Here is a 15,327-nt window from a genome sequence, read left to right as displayed (position 1 = left end):
TAATGGGCATCTTTTTGCAAACCTCCTCAGTCCATGAAAGTTTGCAAAAACGTAAAGGAGCAAAACTCCTCCAAGATGTAAATATCAAATGCATTATCCCCTCCCCTCCTCTCCGTTGCTATCTATACACATACATGCTGTGTGGAGCATGCGAGGTGCGCAGCGCCTCCGGCCTGCACTGGCTGAGGTCTTATCTGTGGCAAGGAGTGCAGATAGAGAATGTGGAAAAGTTTATCAGCTGAGCACCAGGAGCAGCGTGTTTGGAACGTGTGCATTGTGCCATCTACGTGTTAATAAGGGGCATGGTGTTGATGAAGCAAGAACTATTTTGAATAGTGTGGCGTTGCCGGTTGGTGGAGATTAAGTGCGCAACAAACATGCCCGAAGCTGTCAAGGAAGACACGCAGCGCACGATTCTGCTGGTCTCGCTTTGTTGCAAACACACCCACCTCATTGGTTGTGCTATATCTTTATTTAGCAAACTTGGGGATTGTTATCAGACTTGTGCTGGTCCTGACATGTGAGACCAAGCTATTGATAGCATCGCGCAACTGCGTTACTCCCCGTTGACTTGTGTCCTCCTCATGTACTTCTGTACATTAAACACACACTGCTTCATTAGCCACATGTAAATATACTGCTTGGTCAAGAAAAAGAATCACAGATTCTTTTTATATATTATATTGAGATTAACTGAGGCAGTGGGTAGTTCTTAAACAGCTATGTGGGAAGACATCTAACCTTGAGGGAAAACTATGCTACTTTGTTTCACAAGGATCAAATCTTTGGCCCCCATCAAGCATAGAAAGCCTGTTGTAGAACTAGAAATGGGCATTGCTGCTTTCCATAGCAACATTTTTAAAAACAATTTAACAGGGAATTTCTGCGGCCTTGCCCCACTTCCACCTACCACCTCACATTTTTCTCCATTTAAGACCCCATGTTGTTGCCATCCATATATGGCAAAAAGAGGCGTTTCGTCTCCATAAAGCCCGCCCCTCCCATTCAATGGCAGCCCGAGTGCAGCCGAGGGGACAGCAAGCATTGAAAACAACACTGACATTCCATTGCTAACATGCATTGAAGGGCTACGGCACATGTCACTGTTTGTTTTCATTTCTTTATGAAAATATTTAGGGGGCGGGAGCTTTATGAAATCTTTCAAATTATCATTTATTTATAACATGAAAACTGTTCACTCCGAGTGACATGTTCGAACAAGGAGAGGGAGAAGAAAGGTGGAGGAAGGGTGTGAGAGGAAAGTGTGTGTATAACGTGTCTGTATGTGAAGAGAATGGGAGGGGGGGTTGGTTGTTGTCACACTTAACATGTTTAAAGTGGCATGGACATCCCGTGCATGTGTTAAGTGTATAAAGCTTGTGTTCTTATTTATGAGTTTAAAAGTTGGGAGTGTTTGCATCTTGGAGCAGCAAAAGGCAAACAGTCGACTACAGGAAATCTGCAATGTTTCACCATTTCCACAATTATAAGCAATGATGATTTGTAATTTGTGTGATGCAATGGGTTTGGTTTTACAGTAATTTGGCATCATGAATATGATGCAACTACTTAGAAATACTGAGGAAAAATTGCTTCCAATAAAATAAGGTGTAATTATTGATTGCAGTTAGTCAGCGCTACAGTAGCAGAGTTATTGTTATAATGTTGCAGGATTCATATTGTCATGTCACAATGCATTTTACAGCACACATTTATTTTGAGTGGTATCACCAAAAGCTAAATTCCAGGTTGTATCCCACAGCCACACTGTCTTCTTTATATTTGCATGTGGGTGATTTGAGGTGTCTGTGGGAAAGCATGTTTGAGCAGCTGAGTGTACACACAGGTCCACGTCATATTAGCATAGATTGGATTGTCCTGGAATACGGCGGGTTTGTCCTTTATAAACAAACAGATATACAGGCAACAGACGCACAGTTTAACATTAGTCACCATTTTGATCCAATACAAGTGTGTTTATCAGACTGTGCGTTTGTCGCCACATCCACTATGTTCTTGTTGTTAATAGTGGTCAACTTCTTACTCGTTTGAAATATTTTTTTTTAAATATTAGGGGTTTACGCAAGTCAACTTGTCTGTCACTCATCATCAAAGTGTGACACAATGGCTCATCCATCCTTCCATTATTCTATAACCGCTTGCCTTCATTTGTGTCACGGGTGAGCTGGAGCCCATCCCATCTGACTTCTGGTAAAAGGACAGTACATTCTGAACTGGTTGGCAGTCAGTCGCGGGGCACATATAGAAAAACATTCACATTCACACCTATAGGCATTTTAGTCTTCAATGAACCTAACATGCATGTATTTGGAATGTGGGAAAAAGCCAGAGTACCTAGAGAAAACACATGCAAGCACAAGAAAGTGGAAACTCCACAGAGAAAGGCCAAAGATGGATTCTAACCCCCAACATCAGAACTGTGAGACGGATGTGCTTAACCCTTGCTCACCGAGCTGCAATAATGAATCATTTTACCAATAATTACAGTCGAGTCACTTGATTTTTTTAACTTCTTCAGTCGAGTCAGTTTGTTAACTTCTTTTTAAATGGAATTGGTTTAAGTGCATCACATTTAATGACTGCCAGTCGGGGACCTGGCAGTCATAGTAACGGGGGGAGGTGGGTTCTCACTAGCTTCATGGAGGTGCTCCTGAGGCCGGGCCCCCCGGGCTGGATGACTGGTTGGCGTTGGGGCTCCCTTCTCATGCCCCACGGGTGCTCCCTGGGTAGCCCCCCCCCCCCTGTCTTCGTTCCCTTGTTGGGCCCCCCTGTCCACCCTCCTTTCCAACAAACAAGGTACACAGTCTCAGCCCCGGGCTGGGCGGGGGCCCTGCGGGTTGCTCTCCTGGGGGTGGGGGGGAGGGGGGGGCAGGGCGGTGGTGGGAGTTGGTTGGGTGGGTGGGTGATTGGCATTTGGTCCCTGCAGCCTCCTCAGAGTGGCCGGTTGTCGAGGCGCCTCGGTGGGGCCGGCGGACCGCCCTGGGTCCCTCGGTGTGGGACATGTCCCGTCCGCCGGGCTGCTGTCGGGTGGACCCCTGGGCCCGATCCCGCCTCTCGATTGATGGGGTGAGGTCCTCAGCCACCGCGGTGCAGGCACAGCAATTACAGGGCACTTCTGTCAGTCATTCTGCATGCGAAACGGTGTCAATTCACTTGCATGTGTCCGCAGGCACACACCCCTGGGACTTTTTCGCTGGGTGTGGGGCCACTCACTTATTGCGACAAATAATTCCTGAATATGTGAATTGCTTGGGTAGGGTGAAGAACTACTGCCCCCTACAACACTCATATCTAATGTGTCATTGTTCTCAATATACAAGGATTTACTTTCCTCATCTTGTTTACAGTTAGTGCTTTGTCTTTTGTCTTCTTTTCTCACTCCCCTCTAGAAACTTTGGACTGTTCGACTGATCGACTCTTGATTCTCAATAAATATCCGTTATAATACCAAGAAACCACAGCAGCAGCTTAAAAACTCCACTGTGACACAGTAAAACTGTTCCGGCATAAAAGGGATACAGATCCTCCATTCTGCTTGACCTAACAGCCGAACAGGACTAAGTGCATCACATTTGGTAACCTGTCGCTCTTTGAATTCTGACAATGCCACTTGGCTGTAAACTGTTCTTTCAAGTGGTCTATGCGACTACGCAGACTAGTTTAGTTTATAGTATATCTTTCGGCTTGCCCTGACCGCCAGCCGTGTAAGAAAGAATTTCTACATCTCACTCTATACCTCTTTTATCTAAATGAGCTGTGGATGATTGGAGAAGCCTGTGGCCGTTTCAAACACAAGCTTTGGGGATAAAAGCGCAGCTCACTACAGAGCACACTACGAAGCCGATCTTTTTCAGGGGAGACAGATCGGCTGAAAATTATACGAACAGCCCGGATTTCCAATCACGTGATCGGATTGAGATAACTAATAAATGATTAACTTATTTTTACACTTGTAAAACTAGTTAAAACCAGTGGTTCTCAAAGTGTGGTACGGGCACCACAAGCAGTATGCAGACTCCCTCTGGTGGTGTGTGAAATAATCACTGAATTAAATGTTCAAACCACCTTGAGTTTTTTTTTTTTTTTTTTAAATCGACATTACATTTGATGAGTACAGTTCAGTTGTATTTAACTTTAAAGTACAATACATTCACATTTAATCTTTTAGAACTGTTTCTTTTCAAACATTTTGGTACAATTTATCAACACTGGCAGCCCTTCCAGCTAACATGGATATTTGACTAAGAGGTACTTGGAGAGCCAAGTATTTTTTGAGGTGGTGCTTGGTGTAAAATGTTTGAGAACCACTGATTTACACCATTGCCTGAATAGGAGTAAATGATGCCCCCAGTTTGACCCTGAAACAGATTAAATCCCTTAATTTCTTAGAACAGATTGTATTCAGCCTTAGAGGTTCCCCTGTGTTAAATTCTTTCACCCACAGGAGACAAATTGTTCAAATATTTGCTCATGTTACAAAGGAAATATGAGGCAGAAAAAAAATGGACTGGAGAACAAAAACAAAACCACATGACTGATATGCAGTGGTAGAAATTTAGTGAGACACTCAAGGGAACAAATGCAGCGATGGGGAAGAGTGTGGCACCCTGAATCTTTGGTGACAGGCCGGCCCAACTCAGAGGATGGAATGTTCCATAGAAATATGCTGTCTATTCATGAAGGACAGAAAAAAAGTACACCTCTCTCTACCTCTCTTCACCCTCACATTTTTAGGCCCTTAATTCTGTTGCTTCGCCTACTGCCAACGTTTGTTTGTGGGTTGCTCTTCCGTCTCACCGTGTGTCTGCCATTCCTCAATCCCCTTTGGGCATCTCATTGCAATCTTCCCACAAATCCTTTAAAATGATGTTTCCTTAGTGGAGTAGACTGGTCAAAAGGAAATGAGTCACTTTAACCAGAAAGTTTGTTATAGAATGTTAATTGTCATGTTGAATCATTCATTAGAGAACTGGAGAATAAAACCACTATACAGATCCCTTCATAGTTTCTTTCAAGGCACAGCGGCTCAATTCGGAAGGGGGGGGGGGGGGGGGGGGGGGGGTGCTAGCATCAAGGGCAGTGAGAGGCCATGCAAGTGTTAATCCTGAGATCAGTGCAACACACAAAAACAAACCCACAGTCCTTATGCAGCAGTTAGAAGATTTAGTTAGTGTTGTGGAAGTTGCAGCTTTGCTTTGAGCCCGAAGGCAGAACTTTAGAGCTACAAATATGAGCTGTGGACACGTTACCGAGCACACCTGGTTGCGTGACTAATATGTCTCAAAGCCATCATACGACATGATAAAATGTAAAGTACTTAAAGTGTGAAAATACCATGGACCTCGGAAGGAGTTTGATTTATGTTGCTACAGAAAGAGAGTACTGATACTTAAATCTTGGACTTGACACCTAATTTTCCTTCGACTTTTCAATTTTGACTTAACAGAGATGATTAGGACAAGAGGCGGGAAAGGAAGGTCCGTTTCTGTTCAAGCATTTGCTTTGGAATGAACTAGAACAGACATCTCTCAGTTCTAGAAGAACATGATTTTCATTGTTGAGAGACACGATACTGTATGACCTGCATTGGTGTGCAATAATGCTTATGCCACAGTGAGGCGCTAGGTCACATGCTATATGCGATCGTACGCATGCCCGTGTCATCTTTGTTCCTTTTCTGTTTGCTTCCTTTCTGTTAGGAGAGTTCTCTGATGCTTGAATTATTTGATGGCTGTTGTCTCCATGAAGCTGATGTGCGCAACAGCTATTAAATATGCCATGCTTGGCTAAATATACTCTTACTCTCTATCGTGCATTCTTCCGAATGCAACGTTAAGTTGGTAATGTGCAAAGGTTGAATCGAAGGAACTAGACATGTTTGTTGAATTTGTTGGTTTTACTTTATTATATACTTCGACATGCTAACACAAAGAAGAGGAGGAAAAAAATATATATTAAGCTATTCAAAGCACTAAATTTCCAAATAGATTTTAACAACTTTAAGAAGTGCAGATGCCTTTGTTGTACTATTCCAAAAATGAAATGGAATCTGCCAAGAACTGATACATAGCAGCATTTCAGACAGCAATGTAACAGCTCAGTTGCTTTCTGAATCCTAATTGGGATGGACTGACCAAGGACACAAATACAAACATTCATTCATCTACCGTTCCGCTCATCCTCACTAGGTTCGCGGGGTTGCTGGAGCCTATCCCAGCTATCTTTGGGCGGGAGGCGGGGTGCATCCTGAACCGGTTGCAAGCCAATCGCAGGGCACATAGAAGCAAACAACCATTCGCACTCACATTCACACCTATGGCCAATTTAGAGTATTCAATTAACCTACCCAGCATGTCTTTAGGATGTGGGAGGAAACCGGAGTACCCGGAGAAAACCCACGCAGGCACGGGGAGAACATGCAAACTCCAAACAGGCGGGGCAGGGATTTGAACCTCGGTCCCCAGATCTGTGAAGCGGATGTGCTAACCAGTCGTCCACCGCACCGTGCCACACAAATACGTCCACCGTGCCACACAAATACAAACATTTGTACAAAAATACACTAATGCACCGCAAAAGACAACCATACAAATAAAGGCCCGAGATATTCCCCTAAGATAAACAAACAGCTCGAAGGCTGTGCTTTTCTTTTTTTTTTTTTTGCTGTGTGCGTGCCATCTGAGCAGCACTCAACTCACTTTGGCTTTAAGTGTGGAAAACAAACACACATGCACCAGTGTAGGTTTTAAACTCGTTCGGGTGACGTGACATTTGGGAATCCCTTCCACTGGAAAGGATCTGTATTAAAATAGTTTAACTGACCAATTGATCATTATTAATTATGTGAATTGTGTGGAATTGATTACCTGTGTCTGGATGGGGTTGACCCTAAAAAGATGTAAAGAACATGGCATCAGCCCATCAGCTATGCTATTTGTTTCATAGCATTTCATGTTAGATTAAAAGAGTAGTTTAAAAAATATTATTGAAATTAAGATATATATGTAATACATTTCAATAGGGCCGGAGCAGTGGACGACTGGTTAGCACATCTGCCTCACAGTTCTGGGGACCGGGGTTCAAATCTCAGCCCCACCTGTGTGGAGCTTGCATGTTCTCCCCATGCCTGGGTGGGTTTCCTCCGGGCACTCCGGTTTCCTCCCACATCCCAAAAAGATGCGTGGTAGGTTGATTGAAGACTCTAAATTGCCCGTAGCTGTGAATGGTTGTTTGTTTCTATGTGCCCTGCGATTTCCTGGCGACTGGTTCAGGGTGTACCCCGCCACCCACCCAAAGACAGCTGAGATAGGCTCCAGCAGCCCGCGACCCCAGTGAGGATAAGGGGTAAAGAAAATGGATGGATTTCAATAGGTGTTCTGTGAGAGTACATCCAGTCTAGATGGAGGACTATGAATAAGACTCGGAATAATAGCAAATCTGAGAAGCAGGGTATGGGGGAATGGACACAGTGAGGAGACACAGGATGAGCGGGATAGGGACAGAGTGTGAACAGGTCTAAACTCGACAAGCTCCATGGTGACCTACGTTGTATATAATGCATAGATTTTCATCTCGACGCACACATTCTGCATTCTGTGACATTGGAGGACGAAAAACATTTGAGAAGATTGGGCGTTGTTAGTCTGTAATCTATACAGCTATTTTTCACCGTGACTCAGTATGAGACACTGAAGGATGTCACAAGTCCTACACCTCGAGTTTCGAGTCATTTTATTAACAAAATAAAAATATATTTGAATATGTATGTATTATCCATCCATTTTCTGTACCGCTTATCCTCACTAGGGTCGCGCGTGCTGGAGCCTATCCCAGCTATTTTCGGGCGAGAGGCAGGGTACACCCTGAACTAATCTTGAGAATAACAATATAGAAACAAACTGTGACAGGACAACTGAATTGATACTTTTACACCGTGGCTTCGTGATGGGAGCGCAGCTGGCGTGGTCCTTGCCAAATGGCCTGCTGCCGCAACGCGCAGTGTAGCTGCCTCGGTTGCCACCCACGTGGAGTTCATAATCCATTTTGGTGAACAGTCGGCTAACAAAATGTTGTCATCTGTGTTTAACTTCAAAGTATTGCCACACGGCTTACATGGCTCCTACTCAACCTGCTTAGAAGGTATATCAGGGGGGTAACGTGGTATCAGTGTCATAGTGTCGGAGCATTTTTTTCGAGTCCAAATACGGACGTACAGTATCTATATCCAAAACTCAGCTCTACCCATTTTTCCATTACCATTCCATTGTATTTCTAGTACCTGGTCCACTGGGGTCCCAAGCAAGCCAAGTCAAGACCATATTGGTGACACAGCAATGCTGGTCGCTCACTGGTGGAACATCTCCGTCATCATGCTAATGTTATCTTTGCCTGTTGAACGCTCTGGAAATTGCAGTATTATACTCTATTTTCCTGCAGCAGCCCGTTTTTGTTTGCTGCCCAAAATCTCGTCTTGAATAAAATAAATGAAACGTATGAGATGTTCGTCGCAATGTTTTTTCTGGTTAACCATTGCCCTATTTTTAAGTGGACAGCAAACAGGCGAGCAGATATAAGCCAATTAATGGAAAAGTGGCATTAGAGAGGTGTAGTTACTGCTTGAGACAGAAATCATGACAAATCCATTGATTAACAAAGACTGATTATATTGACTGATAGAAAGGAAAAGGTCACAGGCAAGACATTGCCTTATCTCAATGTTACAATGCCCCATAATAGATCAATATCTCTTTATTGTCTGGAGGTATTAAAACTGTAATTATAGTGAAAGTACAATGAGCAGACGTCACTCTTTCATACACATTCTGTGGGGATCAATGCAGCCCCAGAGCAGTGTTGAGTACTGCATCTAACCCGCATAATCATGCGTAATCTCTGACATCAAATCCTGTGGCGACACACTGGAGTGCTGACAACAAACCATCAGCTCAGAGCGTTTAATAGATTTCCACACACACACAATAAGCACAGGCAGATACCAATGCCAGATACATTTAGCATTTCTACATTCATTGCTGAGACTGTGTTCTGTTAACCGGATGAATAGTGGCCCTCAACTCAAGATTGCATCTGACCTGCACGTGGATAAATGTACAGCAGCTTGACTGCAGGCAAGGAGTTTGCTTGTATATTCTTCATAGAGAAGCAGAGGACTCTAACAGGCTTGCCTGGTAATCAGCTTCACATTGCTTATGATGCACTGTAATGCGCAAACAGCCTAACAAGACCCTGATGGCTCCATGTAGTGTGTGTGGAACCAGCAACAGCTAGTCGTTACCACGCCACTTTCTCTATGTTGAGCAGAGCACAAAGAGAAAATACTGTACAACCACTTACATACACCAGTCAAAGGTTTGGGCACACATTCTAGTGTTATCAAATGAGAAACGGTCTCCAAACCTTTTACTGGTAATGTAGATTCAGTGGCGACTGGTTAGACCGTCTGCCTCACAGTTCTGAGGACCGGGGTTCAATCCCCGGCCCCGCCTGTGTGGAGTTTGCATGTTCTCCCCGTGCCTGCGTGGGTTTTCTCCGGGCACTCCGGTTTCCTCCCGCATCCCAAAAACATGCATGGTAGGTTGATTGACAACTCTAAATTGCCCGTAGATGTGACTGTGAGTGTGAATGGTTGTTTGTTTGTATGTGCCCTGCGATTGGCTGGCAACCAGTTCAGGGTGTACCCTGCCTCCTGCCAGATGATAGCTGGGATAGGCTCCAGCACACCCGCGACCCTAGTGAGGATATGGGGCTCAGACGATGGATGGATGTACCTGTGGCTGAAAAAGTGAAGCATGGAGAGTCTCTGTCGCGGAAATGAATGGAGCTTTTCTTTTTCTTTTCCTCTTTGTATTATGATAATATAGCTACAGCATGCCCGCGACCCCAGTGAGGAGAAGCGGCTCAGAAAATGAATGTATGGATGGATGTAGATTCAGTAAATACTCCAAAAGTTGTATAATTTGGAAATAGCGTATGTTCATCCATCCATCCGTTTTTTATAGCCCTTGTCCTCATTTGGGCCGCAAGTAATCTGCAGCCTGTCCCAGCTGATTTTGGGCAGGTGGTGGTGTACACCCTGGACTGGTCGTCAGCCAATCGCAGGCAACATATAGACAACCACTCAAACTCACATTCACACCTATGGACAATTTATTTTCAATAACACACATGCCCAAAGAACATGCAAGCTCAACATAGCAAGGCTATAGCTGAGATTCAAACCCCAAATCTCAGAACTGTGAGCCAGACTTGCTAACCACTATTGCTGCCCCTCAAACCAAAGTTTCTGAAAAACATGCCTAAAAAAAAAAACAATAACACAAAAATGTTGGTGAGTCTCAGTCATGTGTGATACCATAGGAAACCTTGTGACATCTAAATCTACACGCTCTCAAAAGTGACTTCTCGAGCTTGGAACATATGAGTCTTCACATTGGGGCAGTCAAAAGCTGGAAAGTTTGAACATTTTACGTTACGGTCCTTGGTTTACGATTGATTTCTGTAAGTACTACAGCAACGTAACCCGAATTTAGAGTAAAAACATGACAGTCTAACACTAAGTCTATCACTGGTAATAAAGCCATACTTACAGTAATTATCTGAATGAAACAGTACTTCTAGAACAATAATATAAACCATCAAATGGAAAACAGTAAGTAAATCAACATCCTTCCTGGTGCCACGTGATGACGTACTCTCATGTCACTGTGCAAACTAGTTCATTGGGCAATTTGTCTGCGATTGGCTGGCAACCGGTTCAGGGTGTACCCCGCCTCCTGCCCGATGACAGCTGGGATAGGCTCCAGCACGCCCGCGACCCTTGTGAGGATAAGCGGCTCGGAAAATGGATCGATGGATGTGCAATTTGTAACCCCGAAGTGCTGTAGTTTAGGACTGTCTAAATAGAAGACCCTTGTACATTATAGGCTAACTTGTTTTTACACTTCTGGCAGTCAATGTTAAAAATCTGTGTGTGATGTGTATGTGTGACATGACTTGTTACACTCCTCATTCGTCATTAAAGAATGCAAAAGTGTTATAGGTCTGCAAATATGAAATCTTTTTAGAATTGAGTATTCTACCGATTATCCAAAAATCAATCAGATGAAATTGATTTTGCCTTATTAAACAATACCAATACAAAATGTTCATGTGAGCTGCAGGTATTATCTTTATCCACTTGGGGTCACCATCCTCACATCCTACACTGTAGTATTTGTGACTTTGAACGTCTGTGGCTTTAAAAGGCAGGGCCTGGCCTGGTGAGTGACGTGTGTGTCAGCGAAAGCGATTGCACTTGGGTCTGTTGTTAGCCAGTCCACTTGTCACTTGTGGTGTATTACAATACGTTCTAATCACCAGTGGTAAATTATGTTGAATCAGTCAACATTGATACATTACCTAGTGTGGAAAAAAAATTATTTCTGCAAGCTTTGCTTTGCTCTGCTGGTTATCACATCTGTCTCACAGTTCTGAGGACCAGGTTCAAATCCAGCCTCGTCTGTGTGGAGTTTGCATGTTCTCTCCGTGCCTGCGTGGGTTTTCTCCGGGTACTCCGGTTTCCTCCCATATCCCCAAAACATGCATGGTAGGTTAATTGAAGACTAAATTGCCCGTAGGTGTGAAGGGTTGTTTGTTTAAATGTGCCCTGCGATTGGATGGCGACCGGTTCAGGGTTTACTCCACCTCTCCCCCAGAGTCAGCTGGGATAGGCTCCAGCATGCCCGTGACCCTAGTGAGGGAGGATAAGAGGTATGAAAAATGGATGGATAAACACTCTTCTTTGTACTAGCTTCCTAACACGGCATTATTTTTCTCTTGTCTTATGGGTGTGTGTGTGTGCGTGCATTTAAAAAAAAAACATTTTAACAGTGTGTACCTTTTTGTAAAGAGAATTGCGCAGGCCAGACCATTAACCCTTACTGATCAACAGTCACCTCGCCTTCAGACTGATGGCGAAGACGCACATGACGTCACACTCAGCTGAGGACAAAGCCCACTGGTTTCTCACAGACAGAAAGGTGGGGAGAAGAGGGGGGCTTTAAGGGGAGGGAGGGAAAACTGTCGACTTGCAGATGCAAGATGAAATCCACCCTCTTCGTGCATGTGGTGTAGCAGTGTGTGCATGTGTAATGCTTTCTGATGCAGAGTGGCACTGCATTGAGCTTAATATATTCGTCAATGCCATCATGCCCTGATTGTCAGGACAAGGGATGACCCTGCAGTACATGTGAGCATTATATCACTGTTCTCTATTGCACCAGTATATCTGAGCACTGCATGTAATCCCCATGTGCAATATCGCCCCCCTTACAGTCATCACCGTCACTCTACCCAGTGAGGTACATGCCAGGAATAATTACTTTACCCATCTGTCACAGTCAAGAAAATGTATAAAATAACAGGTGATTGCTATTTTATACAGAACCCATACTTACAATTGGATAAAATATTGAATACAATGGAATTACTATGACTTTGTACCAATCCACCGCAGACTGCACACATAAAGGCAGAGTGATGAAGGCAGACAAAGCAGGGGAACGCCCCCTCCACCCAGAATGCTGCTGTCAGGCCCATCAACTGGTTCAGGCTGGATTCCAGGCATTCTTATACTCAAGATACACATTAATCGACCACATACATGACAAACTGATGACCAGCGTGTTGAGTGCAAAAACAAATACCCAGGAACATCAGCACGTTTCCCCCATACAATTCTATATTTAAAGTTGGCGCACACACACAAAGATGAGGCAGCTAGCTAATGAGCAAAAAAATAAAAAAATAAAAGATGATTAAGGCTACTTACCGGAAAAAAAATTCCACTCAGAAAGGAAAACCCCAACCTGGCGACCTCCACTGACGTGTCGTTTTCCTTTTAGATAGCTTTGTGTCGTGTTGGTCGCTCTGACGGATTCCAGTTAGATTTGACAACCCTACAGGGCCAAAATTGACTTTGAAGCTACTAAATTGTCGTTGAATGGCCTAAATAGGCGTCTTATCTCTAGTTCGGTAGGATTTTAGGCTCGTTCTCCTACTCTTTCGTAGCACACAGCTCGTCGTTTCGTGTGCTATGTCTGTCTTTTGAGTGCTCGCAGCTGTTTTCGTTGTTCCAACCTTTCGCCTGTAAATGTCTCCCCTGTGCCTTTAAGCGACGACGTTTCCGGGGTTTACTACTTAATACATAAAAGGCGGGGCTTTGCTGCCAGCTGAGCGCTTGTCATTTACTCGATTGGCTGGTCTCGGTAGCCGTAGCCAATCATCTCTCGGGTGCACGCCCAGTTCAAGATATGCAGATTTATTAAAAGTTACTGCTTTGTGATTGGACGTTAGATTCACTAAAGAAACGCCCAGTACACGTGCGTTTATTCCCCCCTTCCCAGTCCCAAGTCGTCAGTCTCGTAGCTGTGGTCAATAAATCCAAGAAAATAATCATCTTCGTTTTGGTCAAAAGTTAAACATCACATTGACACGGTTGTGAAATTAAGCTCTGGTTAAACCACTTACGTCAATCGTCAAGCCCTTCGTCACAGGAACGTGGTGACGCTCTTCCTTTCCTCATTTTGGACCGTATAGACCTTAGCCCTGTTGTCACTGAGCTAAAAATAGGCGTTATATCCCATTTTGCAGCTGTAGTGTGCTCTGCACCCATCCATGCAGTGGACTGACAAGAGTGCACTGTGGAAAGGAATTGTGCAGATAACATTTAGTTCCGGGGAGTGCAATCTAGAATGGTTTATTAATGTTGCGACCCTATTTGTTAATTACTGTGGTTTAGATGCGGATATAATGATACACTAGTGACCTCCTCTATTTCTAGCACCTCAAATTAATGACAAGAAAAAAAAAGATTGAGGCCTAATTATATGTTTGTGCCTATGATTTGCATGAGAGCCTTGGAGCTCATTTCATGATCTGTTTAAAGGATTATAAAATTAGTATGTAGAGAACAGATATTTGCCAGAAGGCCATTAACAAGGACATAAAATATAAAACAACCAAACTTGCACTTAAAAGAAAGCACATTCAATTTTTAATTTTTTTTTTTAAAATAATGTATAACTTTCATTGCAGAATAGTATCATATTTTACAACTATCTCGCACACACTAACATATGTAAGTGATATTTTATTGCGTTGTAGAATGGAAAATTATAGTTTAGCTTCACAGAACAGGAGGAATGCGCACTTAGAACTGATGTTTTGATGGAGTATTAAACGAATTTACAAAATGCAAATAAAGCAAATATTATACATGCAATATGTTTTATTTGCATGTAGTTTTACCAAGTTAGATCCGTCAATAACTTAAAAATACTGAAACACTTAAAATGAAGTAACATTGCAGTGTCAGTCACTTTAAACCGCATACACTCCTTGAAGTCTCAGCGCCCTTTGCACAATGGTCATTGCACCGGACTATCGCAATATTAGTCATTCGAACTGCTCTAAGTGCTAGAGGACTCTGCATCTTTTTGCACAATTGTTTTTTGTCAATGTCTTTATGTCTCCAAAGTGTTCTGTAAATTGACTGTCTGTTGTACTAGAGTGGCTCCAACTACCGGAGACAAATTCCTTGTGTGTTTTGGACATACTTGGCAAATAAAGATGATTCTGATTCTGATTCTGATTCAGATTCAGGTTCTTAGTTGCAACGTGTTTGCTTACAAAAGTTGTGTGTGTATGTGTGTGTGTGTGTGTGTGTGTGTGCGTGTGTGTTTGTGTGTGTAAAATGGAATTAATGAAAAATAACGGATTTATATTCATTTTTGACTCTAAATTGCCCGTAGGTGTGAATATGAGTGCGAATGGTTCTTTTTTTGTATATGCCCTGCGATTGGCTGGCAACCAGTTCAGGGTGTACCCTGCCTCCTGCCCGATGATAGCTGGGATAGGCTCCAGCACGCCCGCGACCCTATTGAGGAGAAGCGGCTCAGAAAATGGAAGGATGGATGGATATATTCCTTTTTGACCATGAGGAGCAGAAACTGACTGATCCCGGGTTCAGGATGACTTTGGCAGTGGTGTATATGGCGCCATCTGCTGCTATATTAAGAAAAAAACTAAATAATTTAAATCAGAATGTAAGGGTCATTCCAGAATTGGAATGTTTTATAATCCATGCACAAAATACAGAAACATTCACTTTCTGTGTAAATATTATAGTAATATACTGTCTAGAAACAGTATATTACTAAAAGTGATTCCTAAATAGACAGATTGAGTATTTTAAATACCAAATAGCTCTTGAGCACCCCCTAAAATGGCTCTTTTTTATTTTATCAC

At 43.3% G+C, this 15,327-nt stretch overlaps 1 protein-coding gene across 2 annotated transcripts in view; it reads right to left on the bottom strand.

Moving 5' to 3' along the window:
• The window catches only part of LOC133400010 (atos homolog protein B), a 38,627-nt gene extending 25,451 nt beyond the window's left edge, over nucleotides 1-13,176 (bottom strand). For both annotated transcript variants that reach the window (XM_061672128.1, XM_061672131.1), the window contains exon 1: nucleotides 12,851-13,176. The gene's annotated coding sequence lies outside the window, so the exon portion shown is untranslated. The remainder of the gene's footprint in view (nucleotides 1-12,850) is intronic.
• Nucleotides 13,177-15,327: the final 2,151 nt, after the last annotated feature.

Source organism: Phycodurus eques, chromosome 3 (genome assembly GCF_024500275.1).
Source record: "Phycodurus eques isolate BA_2022a chromosome 3, UOR_Pequ_1.1, whole genome shotgun sequence".
Classification (NCBI taxonomy): Eukaryota; Metazoa; Chordata; class Actinopteri; order Syngnathiformes; family Syngnathidae; genus Phycodurus; species Phycodurus eques.
Note: the sequence above shows the minus strand (reverse complement) of the source record. Positions and strands in the feature narration are given on the sequence as shown.